General features: G+C 40.6%; 1 long non-coding RNA gene across 1 annotated transcript in view; it reads right to left on the bottom strand.

The window, feature by feature from the left end:
* Positions 1–4,567, bottom strand: part of LOC144583434 (uncharacterized) — a 39,450-nt gene extending 34,883 nt beyond the window's left edge. The window contains exon 1 of the long non-coding RNA XR_013537194.1: positions 347–4,567. This is a non-coding gene — a long non-coding RNA (uncharacterized LOC144583434). The remainder of the gene's footprint in view (positions 1–346) is intronic.
* Positions 4,568–12,431: the final 7,864 nt, after the last annotated feature.

The following is a 12,431-nucleotide window of genomic DNA, read 5'->3' as shown; positions in this document are numbered from 1 at the left end:
AGTGCGTCACTAGTGGAACAGAAGAGATGATACACGTTTTGATAGAACTAACTAAAAATCTGCAAACAGTTGATTTGATGTCCTGTCCTCTGTGACATAGTATATATTATATATTACATTAAATTGAGTATTGTGCCTTTTTGCTTTGAATCTGTTTTCAGTGTCGATTTTGTTTACTATTTTTAGTGTTTCATTTGCTTGATTCTTTTTAAATATTTGTATACTTAGTGTGTTCAGCTTTTGAATATTATCTTTTCATGATGCAAGCTACCTTGGTTTGGTGGGGTAATATATTTTTGTTCTTGTTTTTGTCTCCACAGAATTAAAAGATTGGAAAACAACTCACATGTTCCTTTCTGTGGAAGTTAAGATGTATGAAGGTTTTTTCATCATGTATAGTTCTGAAGAAAGATGGAAAAACTGATCGGTGGTCCAAGTGGCAGTTCTTTTTTTGGAATGTTGGAAAACAGATAGCACTGTGGAAAAAGAAAAATTTGCCTTTACTGGACAATTTAAAAGAAAAAAAATTAAAAAGCCACTGTCTAAATACATAAAGCAAACAGCCAACAGCAACAACACACCTTGGACTAAATATACAAACCAGAAGAACTCTCCAAACTCATTCTAGCCAGACCTCTAAGGAAATCAAATTCATTCACAAAGGGGAAGGTGTTACAATTGCTGTTTAACGTCTGTATCTTAAAGCGACAGGTTCTGCATACTGTAAAGGGTTACGCATAAATCTGGGCTTCACAGAGCATTGGTGTGCTGCCATAGTGTCCCCTGAGAAATACAATTAAAAATCAAACACATTCCATCAAAAACTAGTCCTATCTTGAGGGGTGGCTGCGGCAGCAGAAAACCACAATTCTCATCCCATAATTGTCCATTTGTATTGCCAGCATGGCTAAAAGGCACAAACAGAGACTTCAAGCTTTCAGAAGGTAGCAGATTTGAGAAAGCAAAATTGCAGTTGTATGCAAACAACTGTAATAAAAAAATTTCAAAATAACTCCCCCAACATCACAGCATCCACTCTTCTTCTTCTTCTTCTTCTTCTTCTTCTTCTTCTTCTTGGTATAGATAACACTGAAACCTGTAATCAACTATAACTACATAGTGGCCGCTATTAATAAGAGATAAAGTGGCTTCAAAGGTAATCTGTGGTCTTTGAAGAAAACGGCTAAACAGAAGATACATTTATCCCCCTTAAGATCTAGTTTGATACTAAGTTATCCTTCTACTGAGAAGAAGAATAAAGTTATATACAGTATGTGAAAAGTATGATTTGCAAAATGCTAATTGAGTATTCTCAGCCTCGCATATTTGGTAGCATTTCACAATAAGAAAATTCTATTTCCCTGTGCCATTATCCATTGTCTGTGGTAGCACAAACTTGTTTGGCATGCACACCTACAGACTGCAATCAATTCGTTTAGCAATGTTTGTGCCATTTCTCTTTAATGTTTAACATCAAACATAAGCTTTTGAACCCAATAGGAGATAGCAGCTTTAGTTTCTACTACCTTTTGCATTTACAGACTGATTGGAGTAAAGTCTTAGCATTTCCATTTAAAAATAATAATACAGGGATCCAAACAATGATATTGTGGGAGGGACTTCCATGAGGTTGGGAGCTGCCACTGAAAAGGCTGTGTCTCTTGTACTGAGAGGCCTGAGATAACTTAATGGTGAACTTGTAAACAGCACCTGCATAGATATTTCAGCCTGAACAGGTTTATTCAGCTGTAAAGAGTTTTTCAAGTAACAGACACGAAGCTTTAGATATAAGTACTAGCATTTTAAAATCAACATGGAAAGGTGATAATAACCTGTATAATTGGTATAAAATATAGGTACACAGAGATGGATTGTGACTGCAGCAAAGGAATGTGCCTCACTGTGAAATTTTGGAACAAGTTTGTTCCCTGTTCAGATGATGGACTTCACCCTGTGTGACATACTATGATCATCTGAATGCAGAGATGGGGAACTTAGTTTTTGGATTATAACTTTCAGAACATCATACCTGGCATGACCAGCTATAGCCTTGGTGACAAACAGCAAATGTTCTATTCCATGGAATCTGGTAGCAAGTAGCCTTAACCTCTTAGGAGCTCTTGCACAGACTTGTAGGAGGTTTCAATTTTGTATTCTGAGACTATATTTCACTGAGCCCCAGTGCCGCTTGGTGGTTGGAGGCTAGGATTCAGGAGACCTGAGTTCAAACCCATACTTGGACATAGAAATTAACTTGGGGGTGGCAATGATAAATCAGTCCTTCAATATATTATACATCTTGAAAGCCATATCAAGGTTACCCTAAGTCAGAAATACAAGTTTTCATTATATTGTTGAAATGTATTAACTTTATTTTTATTTATTGACAGTTCTAGGCAGCCTTGAAGTCTTGTTTAGGCCAGAGCTGTTATTTAGGCATTAAGTCATGTCCAACTCTTCGAGACCCCATGGACCAGAGAACGCCAGGCCCTCCTGTCTTCTGCTGCCACCCGGCAGAGAGTAGACCAGAGTAGGGGAACATAAAAATTAAAAAGCAAACTAATAAACATGGAGCGAATAAATGAAAGTCAATTTTAAAAGACTTTTTCTGAAGATATTAATCAAATGTTAACCCTTGGCAGGATTTAACCTCTGGATATTGCTCATTAATCCATAAAGTCCTATAGAAAGAAAAGACAGAAGACCTCTGGCTTTTTCCACTATCTTTCCCTTCGTTCTAGAAATAGTACCAGAAAGTACCAGTGGCCTTGGAATGTCACAGACCAATCAATAAAGCTCTAAAGTGTTAGTGTCTCCAACTCATAACAGGTCCTTGTTTGGGGGTGACATGCTTAAAAAACATATGTGCCTTTAAGAGGTCTTGAAAGAATTTACACCCATGGACCATTACCATTTTGAAACACCCTGCAGCTTTACCAGCCCAACATATGCTGACTGTATATCACCACAACCTTTTTACTAAAGCTCTTTTGACTGGAGTGCTTTTAATACCCACTTTCTCAGCTGAGCTCAAGAGTGATTTGTTTTACATGCCACATTAATCCTTTCCACATTTTCTGGATGAGGCAGCCACAATTCCACTTGTGAGGTGTTTCTAAAACAGAGTTATAGGAATAAAGCAGCAGGGTCCCCTATTTGACAACTTCCCTCCAGGCAGCTGACAAAGTGGCTATCAGGACTGGGTACTGCTGACTAAAAAACAGCATTTGTGCCCGGCAATCAGGGTGGGCCAACCTGAGTGATTGGTAGGAGGCCCAATTATTGTTGGCTATTCTGTCACAATTAAAACTCTGTAGGGTGCTTTTTAGATTTAAGGCTTGCTGAACACTGAAGCAAGGATAAAACTGAGGGGCTTCCCCACCCCTGCTAAATTTTTATAAGGTTAAGATGAAATGCAAAAGGGAGCAGACAGGCTGAAAATCTAAATTGCAGCTTCATAAAATTCAAGACGTTTATGCCTCACACCTACATGATTGTAGAAAAGGGCCTTTTTATAAATAGGCAATTAGCATTTGGTACCCTGGCTTTTTTATTATGTGGTAATTTTACAGGGTTTTTTCTTCTTTTTTTGCTTTAAAGAGTCACACACATAAAATCAAAGAGCAAATGTATTTCTCTTGTATCCATTTATGAGCTTTCCACATTTACAATGTTGTTACCAATGCAGGTTTCTGAAATTCAGTGTTGTCAACAGGACATTGGAATAGGCCTGCCAATTATAAAATGGTTTTTTACATGTCAGCACTGTGCTAATTTTATTAACAAGTGTGTATTATACTCTTTTTAATGTGTTAAATTCGACTGTACAACCAGCTAGAAAGCCAAAGTTATACTTCCATCTACTTAATTTATGGCCCTTTCCCTGTAAAATTTAACTTGCAAACTCAATAGTAGGAAATGAACTATAAATTTAAGGGAAGCTTGTATTGCATAATATGTATTTCACTCTCCTATCCATAGATGTTTCCCAGGATTACATAAGTCTGACCAACTCATTGATTGTACATACAAGCCATTTTTATAAAGATGAAACATGGCCCTATTTAAGGCATCCGTGCCAAATCCACAAACCTTCTGCTTTGACAGTGGCAATAATATTGCAGATGTTATAGTCTGGTATTAATGAGCAACTGCAATCATAACAAATGATGATTTCTGAGAATAAACATATTATGTTTTGCATACAGACATGCCTAATTACATTTCTCTCCCCTACTCCTATCTCTGCGTGAATTATGAATTGTCCATTGAATTGGACAAAAGAAGAATATTGGCACTAATATGCATTAATGTATCTGTTATTAATTTTGTACATCATAGCAGAATACATTTTTGTATAAGCCTTCACAACGACAAAATAAAATATGTATAAAATGTAAAACCCTAAAAGAATAAATTCTACAACATTTTAAAAACACACAATACGAATAGTGAATAATTAGTGAAATAAATTATATATGAGCAGTTAGAATGACTAAGCCTAAGACCGGATATCTAAATCATTTAACCCTTGAACAGCAGTGCCCTCAAGATGATGTAATTTATGCAGGGAGCCAGGGAACCTCTAACGGGGCATTCTATCACAATGTGATGTAAAGCAGTGGTTCTTAACGTGGGCAATAATGCCCCCCAGGGAGCGATTTCATTTTTCAGGGGGGCGGTAGAACAAAATGGGCGGTGTGGGGGCGGCGGAACAGAAGGGGGGCGGTAGGGGCCGCTGGAGCGAGCCAAACCTGTGACTGCAGCCACAGTGCTGGCAGTAGATCCGGTGCTGCTGCCGCCACCAGATGATACAGCTCTTTCTAACTGCCACGTCTCGCCTTTCTCCTTTAGGGGAGCACTGAGTGTGGATCAGGTGGAAGGAAAGGGTCTCTTGGGTCCTCATCCTCGCATCCGGGTGGGGAGGGTGACTAGGTAGGTAGGTAGGAAGGAAGGAAGTAAAGAAGGAAGGAAGGAAGGATATCATCACCTCAGGGAGGGGGCGATGATAACTTCCTCAATGGCTCAAGGGGGCGTTTCTTTCAAAAAGGTTAAGAACCACTGATGTAAAGTTTGTAGGATGTGCCAATAGTCACAATTACAATTATCAGCCAGCCCCCATTTATGTTTCCAATATTGTCATCTGTCCTGTTTATTTCAGATCTGGTTGAGTGTTGTGCAGTTTTTCCTTGGGAGATCAAAGTCAGAAGGGCATTGTACTGGATTGGGCACTAAGTTAAACAGATCTGGATTAGAAATTGCTCATTCCTGACACCATGCTCTCTCAATGTCAGAGTCTTCTCTGACTTGTTGCTGTTCAAGTTTCCATAGTGGGTTATGAGATTTAAGTCTAAAATGGCAGTCCTCGTGTAAAGCTGATTGTCTTCTAAGGTATGGGGGTGGTATATTAGATAGCATAGGTAGGCCCTTGGAATGCATTGATTTAATAGTTCCTGATATTAGTCTCATGGTGTGGTTAAGCTGGGTGTCCACCAGTTTTGTATGTGCACTGTTTAGCCATGGAGGACTGCAATACTCTGCCACCAAATATAAAGGTAAGAGCTGATGTCCTAAGAACTGTGGCACTTGCTCCCCAGCTGGTGCCAGAAAGTTTGTGTAGGATATTTTTCCTGGTTTTCATTTTATCCAATATAGACTAGCCTCATCATGGTGCACCCCATGAACACTGAATCTCTCTCTCTCTCTCTTTTTTCATATATATATATATATACACACACATACATACATACATACATACATTCATACATACATACATACATACATACATATGTATATGTATATGTATGTATGTATGTATGTATGTATGTATGTGTGTGTGTATATATATATATATGGAAAAAGGGCATCCACTTTTAACAGGTACTGCTTCTTCTTCCTCACAACACTAAAATATAGACTTGGAAGTCGCTTGGGGTATTGTACTTATTTAAAGCAACATGAACATGGAAGAGGTTTTACAATCACAGAGCATCCATCTACAGATTTTTAGTAAATGTATTTTTAAAAGTAGAGAAACGACCTGGGTTTGTATAGTCTATCTTATCAGCTTTTGTGTATGTGTGTGTGTGTTTGTGTGTGTTTACTTTCGTCACAGAAGCACCTGTGCTCAGAGCAACAATGTGATTCGCTCAGAATTTTGGAGTTGTGATGATTCTTGGACAACAAACTGTCTAGTTAAGTTGTCTGTTTTTTATGCATTAAAAATTTTATGCATTCAAAATTTCCTCAACCTTCATACTGGAATGGTATGGGTTCATTAAACTTATTCTGCAGTAAACTAGGTCTGATATGTCACTACTAGAGGAATGATTTCTATGATATTTCGTGTTTTCTCTGGAACCTACATTTGAACCCATAATCACTTTCAAATATGTTTATGAGTAATCTGGCCTTTCTCACCAGATTACTCATAAATATGTTCAAACACACCCATAAGATTAAACACAAGTTGTGGGGGGAAATGACATGTCATAGAGATCCTTTTCCTAGTCGCTACTATTGCTACATCACACCAGACCAGTTGACCTCAAGGTCTAACCTGAGAATGTCAGTAAAGTAATGTGTAAAGTAATGCTGGTGCCATTCTCCTAATCACAAAAACGAAAATGCCATTTTCATATATTCGTCAACTGGAAGACTACACTGCTTAGAAGGTTGCACTGTTCATATGAGCTGTGAGGTAGGCATACTATAGTAAATGTCTGTATTGCCGTTTACAAAGTACTCCACCTTAGCCATTTGTGCTGTATGGCCCATTCGTAATGCACTTCTGGCCCTTTGAGAAGACAGGATTTGATAGTACAGAGAAGGCTTAACAGAGACCAAGATTCCATAATGCTATACAGTTATAATAGTTTGATGGCACTTTAAATGTCATGGCTGCACCCTGTAGAATTCTGCAATCTGTACTTTGGTGGTGGTGCTAGTACTTAGAATCTCTGTAGTTCAGGGGCATTTGCTAGCGCTTTCTAACACAGAATTCTAAGTACTTCACCAAACTATAAATTCCAGGATTCTGTAGGACGAAGCCGTGATCCTTGGGATTGCTTGGCCAGCAGTTTCTCAGTCCCTGTGTCTTCAGTATCTGAACCTGAGACTGGGGATGGACTCTTATGATGCCATGGGACCTGGATCTTTGCATAACAAACATAATATATGTCTGGGTGTGAGAGCCCGAGGCAGGCAATGTAGATCAGAGGTGTCCAACCTTTCACCTTCCCTGGGCCACATTAGAAGATAAAAATTTGGTTTGGGCCGCACATACATTTGGTTTGGGCCGCATGGGGAGGCAGCCCTAGCCGTCCTCCGCAGCCCCGCTCCAAGCGCGCTTACCAGCAGCTGCGATCTCAGACAGCAGAGGCTGCCAGCTTCGACTCCGGCGGCTTTATGGGGCCAGGAGGGTGTCCACTTATTTACGGGGATGGCACAATGCAGTCATGCAGCCCCCCTGTCCCCTCCCCTCCCACTCGTTCCTTCCCTCTCTCTCCCTCTACTGTTGTGACATGTCCCGGCCACATTCCGGCCACAAGCACCAGCAGTGTATCTTGAAACTTTGGAATTTCTTTAAAAAAAATTGCACTGGGCCGCATTACGAGCTGACCTGGGCCGCATGCGGCCCTCGGGCCGCGGGTTGGACAAGCCTGATGTAGACTGTCTGAGGCAGACCCCTAAACAAATATGTGCGCAACATACATACAAACACAGTCATACTGAGGCAAAGAGCCCTGGTGCCAGTGGGAGAGAGGGGGAGATCGGTGTCCAAGCATTCAAACCATGAACCACAATTTAATCAGACCTTTCCTTCCTCCTCCACCATTTACATGGAGATTTATCTTCCTGATTGGAGAGCCATTGAAGTCCTTGAGACTTTAGCTCACATCCTGAGAACGTGCAACCCTAACAGCCCATAAAGGGGTATCAAATTACTATAACGGTGTAATGTAGGTAAACCAAGAAAAGGCAAATCAGAAAGGGGCCCCACCTTTCTTTAGAAATAGCATGCCCTGACAAGCCCAGGGATGTAATTTCTTCCTGGGCCTTTGGGATTTTCTTTTTTAGTGGCACCACAGGGAAGGGAAATGACAAAACTCAGACTTCAACCCATGCAGGAGTGATGGATGAGATTTCTCAGAAGGCATTGGGCTACTGGTAACTCCTCTCTGTTTCTTAGAGTAAAGAAAGAAGGGCCATTTAAGGTGGAGTGGAAACTGCCCAGGAGGGCCACTGAAAGCTACATCTGACTCTGATGGAGCTCAATTAAGAGTGAAGTGAAGCTTCAACAGTGTGGCAACGTAAGCTTTATTCCATTTTACCACATGTGTAGAGCATATTTCTCATTTCTCCTAATGTAGGTTTTCATGATTTAAACTTTAAACAGGCTTGAGGAAGCTGTCTAAAGGAACATTTGAAACCCCTCTTCCTTCCCACTGTATTCCGTATCAGTATTAGGTTATTTGTTCTTAGAGGTTTGACATGCCCCCACCCCATATCAAGACACCCCATATCAAAACACCGGCTCCCACTGCCCTTCCTAGAAGGCCAGAAAAACTTGTGCAGCAATAGGCTGAAGATGTCTTTGTTTACTGACTGCTAATATGTGAGTTTATCAATTTTAGTTAAATATTTTATTAGTTTATTGATGATCTTATTGCTGTAGGGTTTAAAATATTGTACTTTTGTCATTTTCAACATTGCAAACTGAACTGGGTTTTGTTCTCTGTTTTGTTTTATTCTGGCAATGAAAGTAACTTAATATAGAAATGCCTTAATAAAAATAAAGAAATTGTTTAAAGATGCCATTAAAAAAATTTCCAGAGAGAGATCAAGATCATAGAAGCCTAAGACTCTTAATTTAAAGGCATCAATTCGCTATTCCATTTTTGTCTAAGAAAGAAGACTTGAGGGTATGATATCATGAACGTTACAAATGGAAGACTTTGTCCAGCACTAATACTTAATTTCTGTGACTGAGGCCGGAAATCAAATCCCAATCAAAGACTGGTATGGAAACAACGTAACACACCTTTCTTTTCAGAATTGCATAAAGTGACCAAAATCCTGTTGGTGTAGCTAAACTTGCAAAAGGGTGATGTTATCATCAACAGAGAGAGGTTTTTGGTAATAAAAGACTTCTCCTTTTTCTCCTGCAGCTTTCCTAATTTGCAAATATTCCCTTTCATCATGGAACAGCTGTTAGACCAAAGGAGGATGTATTTCATGACCAAAAATCACTGCCACCAGAATACATTATTGGCAGAGGAAGATTTTTGGTAGTGAAAGATTTCCTCATCCCATCCCATGGCTCCCACAGCTTCCATGAAATGAAAGGGATTTTTTGCAACTGAGGAAAGCTGAGAAAAGTTTAAAACTACTTTTAAACAGACTTCCAACCTTTATACTTAAAACAGCATTGTCCTGGCTTTGCTACTTCCTTGATGACCTGTACCAGATGGTCCAGCTTGAGGAGGCTGTTTCATGTCCCAAAGGGGGAAATCATCTCCCCATTGCTGTTTACAAGACTACTGGAGGAGGTCATTTGGAGATTCAGAATGCACTGTCATCAGTATGCTGATAACACACGGTTCTCTCCTTCCTTTTCTTCTTCAGCAGGGGAAGCTGTACAGACCCTGGAGTTCTGTTTGGCTGGGTCAAGGGTAAACAGAAGCTGAATCCTGACAAGATAGAGCTCAGAGTTGTTCAGAGGGCATCCTGAGCCACTGGGGGGTGGTTGTTGCCTGGTCTTGACAGGGTCACTGTCCCCCTGAAGGATCAGGTTCATATTTTGGGTGTGCTTCTCTGGACCAGCCCTCTCTATGTAGAATCAGATCTCAGCCGTGGCCAAATCTGCCTTTTCCCATCTTATGCACATCCTTGTCCCCTTCTCAATATAAGATCCCCAATAGTGTTGGTTCATGTTTTTTTTAGTCTTGAGGATTGACTATTGCAATTCTCGCCACATAGGACTGCCCTTGGAGGTGGTTTGGAAGCTACAGCAAGTGCAGAATGCAGCAGCCAAATTAGTCACAAATACATCAAAATTTGACCACATATTGTCTGTGCTGGCCCATTTGCACTGGCTGATAGGATGCTTCTGGGCCACATTCAAGGTGTTCATGTTAACCTATAAAGCCCTATATGATTTAGGACCTTGTTATCTGACAGAGGCCCTCTTCCTCAGATCCTCTCCCCATCCCACCCACACCTCCCAATCTTTGATGTTGCACGTGGCCACTCCAAGCGAGACCTAGAAACCACCAACTAGAAACTGGGCCTTCTCAGTAGTGGCTGCCTTGCTTTGAAACTCTCTTCCTGGGGCCCCACCCTTCTTAGCTTTAAGAAACAAATTAAAACCTGGCTTTTTACCCAGGCCTTTGAAATCCTCTCTCTTTTTTCATTTTTTTTTTTGGCATTTTTTGTGACAGCCCTTTGTTGATTGCTTATTGTTGCATGTTTAATCAACTGCTTTTATGTCCATCATCCTGGGATTTCAGTATTGTTAGTCAGACACTGGGGTTTGTTGGGTTGCATTTTTCTTACGATTATTCTTTTAATGTGTTCTTTGGGTGCAATTTTGTACAGCCATGCAGAGTAGTAGCCTGCCAGTAGATGGGCAGGGTATAAGCCAAATAAATAAACAAACTCTAAATTATTTCATTTTTAAATTCATTGAGGCAGAAGTCAACTCCATTCAGTTCTGTCAGCTTACTTCCACATAAATGACATTTTTTTCATAGCCTTCAACTGAACCTTGTGTTAGCATTTTGCTTTGTGGAAAACAATCACCCCTCTTCTCTTCCCCCTGCAACCTCCAAATCCATAGGCAATTTTTCAATCTTAAGCGAATCCAAACCAAGGTTATAATACAGGCCTGCAGGCCAACATTCCAGGTAAATGAGTAGCTTTTAAGGGAAAATCATGCTGTTTTTCAAAAGCTTGACATTTAAAAAAATACAAGACCAGAACTGAAACCTCTGACAATATTTCTGTGCTTATATATTGCAAGCACACAATACTACACAAATAAATACATCTGGGATTATTTCCAAACTGTTATTTCCCACTAGGGAAAATATTTAGAAACAGGGTTCAGCTTTTGGGCTGAAACTACAAAGAGGCCATCTATCTTGATACTTTTCCAATTCTTTTTTAATGTCTTTCCTAATATTGTTTGGTGACTTTACTGCCCTGTTTTGTATGTCCTTATATATTCAACAGCAGCAAGAAATTGTGTTGGGTATATTCCAGTTTTCAAATCTGTTTCATAGCATTTATGGCCCAAAGCTAATAAGGGCACTCAGCATTCTCTTTCTAATAGATGGAGAAATGTCCATTATCATGAAAAAGAGGATAATTTTCTCAGAACAATCCTAGATATGTTTCCTCCAGAAAGAAGCTGCAGTATTTTTCTTTGCAGCAGAGGACTTTCCTTTCACTTCCAGGTACGTCCACAGCTGAGCGTCCTTTCGGATTTGGCCCAACCACTTCATTAGCTCTGGAGCTACTTGTACTTGTCCTCCGCTCTTCCTCAGTAGTATGTTGGATGCCTTCTGACCTGAGGGTCCTATCTTCCAGCGTCATGTCATATCTTTTAGCCTTTTGTTTCTGATCATGGGGCATTCTTGGCAAAGATACTGGAGTGGAATTGCCGGTTCCTACTCCAGGTGGATCACGTTTAGTCGGAACTCTCCACTATGACCTGTCCGTCTTGGGTGTCCCTGCACGGCATAGCCCATAGCTTCTCTGAGTTACTCAAGCCCCTTCACCACAACAAGGCAGCAATCCATGAAGGGGAAAGAACCTCTTAATGAAGGTGAAAGAGTAGAGCGCACAAAATGGTCTGAAGCTCAACATAAAAAAAAAACTAAGATCATGGCCACTGGACCCATCACCTCCTGGCAAATAGAAGGGGAAGATATGGAGGCAGTGACAGATTTTACTTTCCTCTGCTCCATGATCACTGCAGATGGTGACAGTAGCCACCAAATTCAAAGACACCTGCTTCTTGGGAGGAATGTGATGACAAACCTAGACAGCATCTTAAAAAGCAGCGACATCACCTTGCCAACAAAAGTCCGAATAGTCAAAGCTATGGTTTTTCCAGTAGCGATGTATGGAAGTGAGAGCTGGACCATAAAAATGGCTGACCGCCGAAGAATTGATGCTTTTGAATTGTGGTGCTGGAGGAGACTCTTGAGAGTCCCCTGGACTGCAAAGAGAACAAACCTATCCATTTTGAAGGAAATCAACCCTGAGTGCTCCCTGGAAGGACAGATCCTGAAGCTGAGGCTCCAATACTTTGGCCATCTCATGAGAAGAGAAGACTCCTTGGAAAAGACCTTGATGTTAGGAAAGTGTGAGGGCAAGAGGAGAAGGGGATGACAGAGGATGAGATGGTTGGACAGTGTCATCGA

The sequence above is a fragment of the Pogona vitticeps genome, chromosome 6, assembly GCF_051106095.1.
Source record: "Pogona vitticeps strain Pit_001003342236 chromosome 6, PviZW2.1, whole genome shotgun sequence".
Lineage (NCBI taxonomy): Eukaryota > Metazoa > Chordata > Lepidosauria > Squamata > Agamidae > Pogona > Pogona vitticeps.
This window is presented reverse-complemented; position numbering and strand designations above follow the sequence as displayed.